At 37.8% G+C, this 7,560-nt stretch overlaps 1 long non-coding RNA gene across 1 annotated transcript; it reads right to left on the bottom strand.

The window, feature by feature from the left end:
* Positions 1 to 436: 436 nt before the first annotated feature.
* Positions 437 to 3,487, bottom strand: LOC119565216. The gene is made up of 3 exons (XR_005223860.2): positions 3,430 to 3,487; positions 2,698 to 2,732; positions 437 to 2,580 (listed from the first exon to the last, which is right to left on the bottom strand). It is a non-coding gene; the product is annotated as an uncharacterized LOC119565216 (long non-coding RNA).
* Between the last annotated feature and the right edge of the window lie 4,073 nt (positions 3,488 to 7,560).

Genomic DNA, 7,560 nt, shown 5'->3' with positions numbered 1-7,560 from the left:
TTAAAAAATAATCTCTTTCAATCCTTGAGTTTGATATCTCCCTACATTTCATTCACTGCTGATGAGTAAACTTTTATTTCTCCCCTACTTGACATTTTTCTTTGTTATTTCTTCTTTATATTCTTTAGATAGTGAACTCTTCAAAGTCAGGGACTGTGTCTACTTCTATGTTTATACAGCAGCTCACACAAAACAGCCGCTGATTGTTACTGGAACCAAAGACTACGAACATATTATAAATAATAATGTTAATATTAATAATAACTGTAATAATAATACCATTATTGTAGCTGCCATTCCTTTTATTATTTATCATATTGTTTCAGGTGTCATTACATTTTCTTCTCTACTTTTTCAACAGAAAAGCAATTCCGTTATAAATTGATTAAAGTAACCATTCAGAAAAAAAAAGTTAAAGCATTCTCTTTCTGTACCAAAATTGCAGCCTTAAATATTATCAGTTTTATTGTTCTTAATAATCTGTTAAACCCCTACCTTTTTTTTTCTTGTTTAATTTATATAAATGCTGAAGACTTTTGTTAAAATAAAACAAAGATGTCCAAAAAGGTAAAAACAAAGAAAAATCCTTATCCAGTTATTCTGCAGTTTGTGTGTTATTCTGTATTTTAAATGTCTGTGCACATTTGCTTATGTTAGAACAAATTGATTAAATATGTTCTTTATATTTGGATTGTTTTCCTAGTGACAGTACAAAGGAGCACAGTAGATAAAGATTCTTTATTAATCAAACAACTCCCATTATGAGAAAGGTCTCCACATCAAAAGAACTGAAGAAGTTATTGTTATATTTTAGTCTCCTGCACAGTTAAACCAGCAGAGACCTGCTTTTATCTTGCTGGAAACCCTTGGAATAATTCTGGTCCAGACATAGTGTTTAATACCAGTGTTATATGGCCATATTTCTGCAATATGCTTTGATAATTGGTAAGCATCTGATTCTAGTTCTCATGTATTTCCATGAAGCTCATTTCCATTAAATCTGTAGGTGGTCAAATACAACAAGCCTTTCCATTGTCAAAGCACAGCAGAACTCTGTGAAATATTTTGCTGTGGTTTATTGGGTTTATATGTTTTGAGTGAACATCTTTCCAAACTGTTGAGTTGGCAATGGATTGATTAATACCATTAGAAATAGCCTACAAGGCAGTTGACAAGGCAGGCAAGCCTTCAAAATAGTGAAGGACTGGAGAAATAAACTTAGACGATATATACTCTTTTCAACCAAAAAACCACTGTGCCCTAGTGGGAAAAAAGGACAATTGCACAGACTTGGTAGTGAGCATACTATTCATATTGCTTAAAAGAATCCACATCCATGAGTCTACACTCTTAGCCTCACAGGTTTTAATGAATTCTGATCCCGATTGGATAAGAAAATAAATATGCCTTATTAATGCCATGTTTTAGACAATAAGGATATATTATTTAGTGTGATTTTACTTGCAGCTCTTTGTTATACATTGTAAGTGGATCTGCCACTGACGGAGAAGAAATTGTAAAGATAAGGATGACTTACACCTGAAATGGAGAAGTGAAGCTTGATCTTGCAGATGGGTACTGACGTAAAGGCTCCCATTTAGGCCAGTAGAAAGAAGAAAAGGAGTACTTGTGGCACCTTAGAGACTAACCAATTTATTTGAGCATAAGCTTTTGTGAGCTACAGCTCACTTCATTGGATTATTCGGATAAGTAGTGATTATTTGCCTGAGTTGTAGAATCCGACCCTAACTGCGTGTAAAAAGTGCTGCTGTAGGACAATGTGAAGACTCAAAACAGAGAATCACATTGCTAAAAAATGTGCCATAAAAAGTTAGGACTGATGCTGTAAAAAAAAAAAAATCTAAACTAAATCTACAAAAAAAATTTAAACAGACACACACTTAACTGTCCAGGTACTTATCCAAACTTTCACCCACCACCAAAACAGAAAACAAACAAAAAAACATAACCTCAAAGCCAAGATAGAACGTATGTAAATGCAAAGCACAGGTAAATGTTTGGATAATGATATGAGCTTTATTTCCACAATTTGAATTTCTGGAACCTGTAATATCGAGTTGGAATGCTCACAAATAAGATTTCTGTTAATTCTCACTTCCATTTGGGAATGAAGAACAGTGAGAACAACCTTCCTTGTGATATTTTGGCACTTCTAATAATAGATCTGCCTAAAACTGGAAAACAACTAAAGAAAGAAAAAGACCCTTTTGAACTTCATAAAAATTTGATTTAAGTTTTGGGTGAAGGTTTAGGTCAACTCCTATTTTATCCAAACTGCTTCACCTGCCATCTGTTGTCATTATCAACAGAAAGCTTGTGGCTGAAATGGTCAATACAGTAATCTTCCTTGTTCTGTTACATTTCAGTTCTTGCGCTTCATGGCTTCATTAGATTTTAGGATTGACAGCCATTGCTTTATCCTTTGGGGGCTTCAAGGAAATAGCTCAAGAAAAATTCTGAAAGGGTCATTTCCATAGTTTCCCCTATGGTCATGTTGCACTGCCGTCCATGATAAAGTCTCAGAAACTAATCGTAGCAGCAATTTTCCTTTGTCTTTGGCTGTGACAAGATGGGAAAATAATAGACTGGTTAGAGTATTTTTGAAGGGCTTTTGGGTTTGTTCACTTGTTGGGATTTTCCAGACAAGTAGAATGAGAGAAAGAGAGAGAGCCTGACCTTTTGCAGTGGCTGTGGATACGGTAGCAGGCTACCTAGACAAGATAAAGTATGAAGATTTAGTGAATGGACATTTCAAGCAATTTTCAAGCTGAGTATTCTGAAATCTGTGTAAATAACACACAGAAAATGACATAAGATTCCAGTGATTACCCAGCATTGTCTATATTCTCTTATGACAGTGATGAAACAGAGGACTCTTTATTTTATATTGAACATATCTTATCTGCTGATGTGATTCCACAAAGTATATTTTAAGATTAAAGGCGTCTTATCGGTAGGTACTTTGGAAAGTACCGAATAGCCTATTGCCAGATTTCATTTCAGTTCCTATACAACATCACACATTGTACTAACTATATATTAAGCACAAAAGGCTAGATTCACAAAGGGTCTTAGAAGCTTAGCTGACACTTTAGGCACCTAAGTCCAACATTTAGGCACCACTGGCATTCACAAAACCCCTACTCAGCTGCCAGGAAGTGGCTACATTTCCACTGTTAAAGTCCCTGAGTCATGTACATTTCAGCTGCTGAACATGTGTAAAGATGCCTAAATCCTGACACTCCTGAGCAGATTAGAGACTCAACATCAGCAGGATCCTCAGACTCGGCACTCCACCACCTATCTTTCCTGCTGAAGCTGCTCCACTGTACATAAATAGTTAAATATTCATTGGACCAGAGAGTGAGAGAGAGAGAATGACTGCACATTATTGGTTTGGGCACTCACCTGAGAGATGGGAGATCAAACTTCACATCACTTCTCCACATCAGACTGGGGGGAAATTGAACTTGGGCTTCCCACATCCAAAGGGAGTGCCCTAACCACTGGACAAAAGGTTATAAGGCAGTCAGCCTAACAGGATTTCTTTGTCAGGATAATCAAGATGATGGTTTATTCGCTGCCTGCCTGGAAGGCTCTTGTCAGTTTTACTTTCTGCCTGTTTCACCTTCCAGGCAGGCAGCTGGTATGCCAAAAAAATTCTTTTCAGATCTCCCAAGATGGAAATTCTCTGGAAATCCCTTCCCCCCAATCAATCAATCAATTTACTTTTTCCACCTGATTCAGGATGATGATTCCCGCCCCCCGCTCATAAATGTGAATATTTCCATGGAAATACTTCCATGTTCTGGCCATCTCTAATAATCAAAAGCCACACTGAAGGCCAAACTAAATCAAAAGTTATATATGTTGGGGGTGGGAGAGGATTGCCCTTGTATTAAGGCTTTAATTCATTGCCTTAGAGACATCACTGAAATCATCATTAGCTATTCAAAGGATAAACCAAATAGAATTTTTTGCACCTGTGAATAAATATTCCCATAGACATGGCTCTCATCCCTTGCATTAGAAATATTACTAAAAGATACCAGGAGTCAACAGGCAGTTTGGGAGTATATACGTGTGATTCAAATATGTTTTAAACTTTTATTTTTATGGAAAGGGAGGGAAAGAGGCTATTGTGGACGGAAGACCTCCAGAAAAAAGTGCTGTCAGTCTCATTTCAGATCAGATTTCTCTGCATCTGAGGGAGCTAATGATTGCCTCAATTTTTTTTGTTAAAAGACAGCATTAATTAACTTTTAGCACAACAGCTATAATAGTCTTCTTTCCTCTTTTGGGCTCTTACAAACAATATTTTAATTTTCACCAAAACCTTTGCTGGTCACCTTTAACCCTAATTTATTCTACTCAGAGTGAAACCTGAAACCTGGTTCTATCTTCTAAGCAGTCCAAGATGAGAAGTAATTTGCACCTACCAAATCACTCATGTTCTTCTGATAAACCATTGATTTGTTCTGCCCAATATCCAGAAAAGATGTAGTAAAGTGAACAATGAATAATGAAAAAGGAATAGCTATTAAGATCAAAAAAGCTTTTTAAACAATAACTTAGAATTTTGCCTGTGAATCAGGTGCTTGTGAAGTGTGCTCCTTTACAGCTGTGAATGCGGAAGTCCGCCCTTTAACTTTTTTTATACTGCTCCACCACTGTGTTTCTATTCTGACCTGCTGAGACCATTTCCAGGAGTACCCATGTACATTTGTCTTCACTATTCATACTCATTCACCTCTTGGTCTCTCCCCAGTGAGTTTGAGTATCAAGGATAGCAATTAATGCCAGTTGTGGTGGTTGTTCATATGATGTCACAGTCCACAAGGAACTGGAATGGGATAACGAAACTCATTCCACACAGGTAACCATAAAGTCATCATATGTCAGCAAGTACAAGTCAGTGTCTGCCTGGGGAGGAGAAAAATCAGCAAGTCTTTATTTTTTCATATTCCTCATAATTCATTTTATGTAATAAGTTTTCACTTTGTGGCTTATGAGCACCACTCACTGAATATGCTAAACTGTCAAATCTTTATCTCTGACATGTCCTTATCCTTTACACTACAGTTATTCTAACCAAAGCATTTTTGGTTGATGTCTGATAGCTAAATGGAATTGCTCATTTGTTTGGTTACAGATAAAGGTTTAAAAAAAAACATTTTCATACCAGGACGAAAATTATCCTTCACTAATGGTTGAACAAGAGGACAATTATTCATTTTTTCTGTTTTTATGAATAAAGAAACAGTTCAAATTTTCCTTATTTAACCAACTTGATCACATGGACTAACAATTCACGTCAGTTCATCAGCCTCTGTTGAGTTTAGAGGTAAAGCGAAAGGAGGGGATGGGAAAATAGTTGGAGAGACCTATGAAACACCAAAGGACTTCATTTTAAATCAGCTGAGGATTGGGAGCAAGGATCCCTACAGCATCCTTCACCATTAATTTGTGCTTTGGACTACTGAGATGAGAAGTATTTACCCAATGAACATTGGTGTAAAGATGTATGATAAATAAAATATAGTATCGTATTCTGGATATAAAACTGTGTAGGCCTGTTGATTAAATTAAATCTGTGTAGGCCTGTAGATTAGAATACAGGCTAGTGAATGCATTCATAAGATCATGATGAATGAGAAATTTCTTACCTAATCATTTTCTTTCTATTAGCAGTTTCTCTCCAAATTCATTACTCATGGAATTCGGAGGCAATCCAATGTTGTTGCTGGAGTCTTCAGGACTGAGCTTTGCCTTTCAGCTGAGACCACCAGAAGAGTTCTTCCAGCTGTAGAAACACCGCAGTAACCAATTATTAACCTTAAGACAATATATGTGTCAATCTACCTTTAGAGAAAATGTTTAATTTATATTAGTGTTATTTACAAGACTTCCAGGGTGGGTTGAATTTGGAGAGAAGCTGCTACCAAACAAAATTGTCAGGTAAGATTTTTTTCATTCTGTTGCACGGCTTCTCTCCTCATTCATTACTCATAGGAAGTAGCAAGCAGTGAATCCCAGCAGTAGGGAGGGAAAGGTTAAGCAGACTTTAATTATGATGGTAGAATAATGGGCAGGAATGGAAGTTCCCCCATATAAAGCAAAAGCTTTATAAACTAAGGCATTACGTGGCAACAAATTCCGAATCACCATCCTACCAAAGAATGCCTTTGCAGAGGAATGGAAAATTATTTTGCAAATGTTCCTCAAGTGTGGCTCATACTTTTTTCCCTCAGTGCCTCTAGGGAATAGTTCCTCAGCTGCCTAGCATGCCAATTGTTGCAGGATTATTACATCTTGCCTGCAGCACCCTTGCGACCTTAAGGCCTTGTCATTTTGGACAGAATGAAAGGAATAGTGTACAACTGGCGTATTTATTTTGTATGTTTGAGATACATTTTTAGAGCTCTAGGAATGCCTGTTTATGCCACAGCACTGCAAAGGTTAGAACAAAATGATGGAAGAACTATTTCCCTGAAAGTGTGGAAGAAGAACTTGAACAGACAGGTTTATGGAGCTATAAAAATAACCTTTTCCGCATAACAATGGCAGCATGTTCTTGTATGGGCATGGGAATTAATTCCAAACCTTGCCCTGTTGGAGGTAACAGCAACTAGAAAGGCCTGCCACAGGTTTGTCCAATTTGTCAGTGTGGTTAAGCTTGGCACCTGATACTCAAATGGAAGAACCAATGTGCCTGGCTACGATATGTTTCCCACATTTCTATGGTACTTGGTTGTAGGGCTCCAATCCAACCACCTGGAGTCTCTAGGGTAGCTGAGATCATCAGAATTTTGGGAGTGTTATTGTATTTGTATCACAATAGCATCTAGCAGTCAGGGCCCCATTATACTGGGCACGCACAAAGAGGGACCCCTTCCCCAAAGTGTTTTCTGTTTCCTCTCACACCAGAAACATAAATCTGAAGAGATCAATTAATGAAATATCCTGGTTGAGTTCTGCCTGGGTACCAAACTGTATCAAAGGTTAATGGAGAATTCATGCTGAACTAAACTTCTCTTCCAGTGCTCAGGCTGTTAACTCTATACATTCCTGGTCTGTATGAAGGAATGCCTGCTTCAAGAGGGCTCTCTAGCAAGTCCAAAGTGCCTTCTGAGCTGATGGAAGACTAGGAAAAGGACGTTAACACTCCCTTTTCCTCTTTTCTGTATCTTTTTTGTGAACTGTCTTGAAAGGCAACAGATTCTTCTCTACCCGGGACATTTTTTCCATTGCCTAGAGGATCTTTGACCTCTGGTTACGTTACTCTCTTGTTTTGAAAGGGATAAGAACATTCATGCCTCAGTCATAAGCCAACTCCTAATGGAAAATAGAAGGGGATTTCCTCTGCAAGTATCATAATTGCCACTATGTGGTTTCTTGCACTTTCCACTTGTGGAGCTGTTTCTGGCCACTTTCACAGACAGGATACTGGTCCCTATAGACCACAGGTTTTAAGTGGGGGGCCTTCAGCCCACTGGGGGGCTGCCATCCATTTCAGAGGGCCTGCCAAGCAGTACCACA

Source organism: Chelonia mydas, chromosome 1, assembly GCF_015237465.2.
Source record: "Chelonia mydas isolate rCheMyd1 chromosome 1, rCheMyd1.pri.v2, whole genome shotgun sequence".
Taxonomy (NCBI): domain Eukaryota; kingdom Metazoa; phylum Chordata; order Testudines; family Cheloniidae; genus Chelonia; species Chelonia mydas.
Note: the sequence above shows the minus strand (reverse complement) of the source record. Positions and strands in the feature narration are given on the sequence as shown.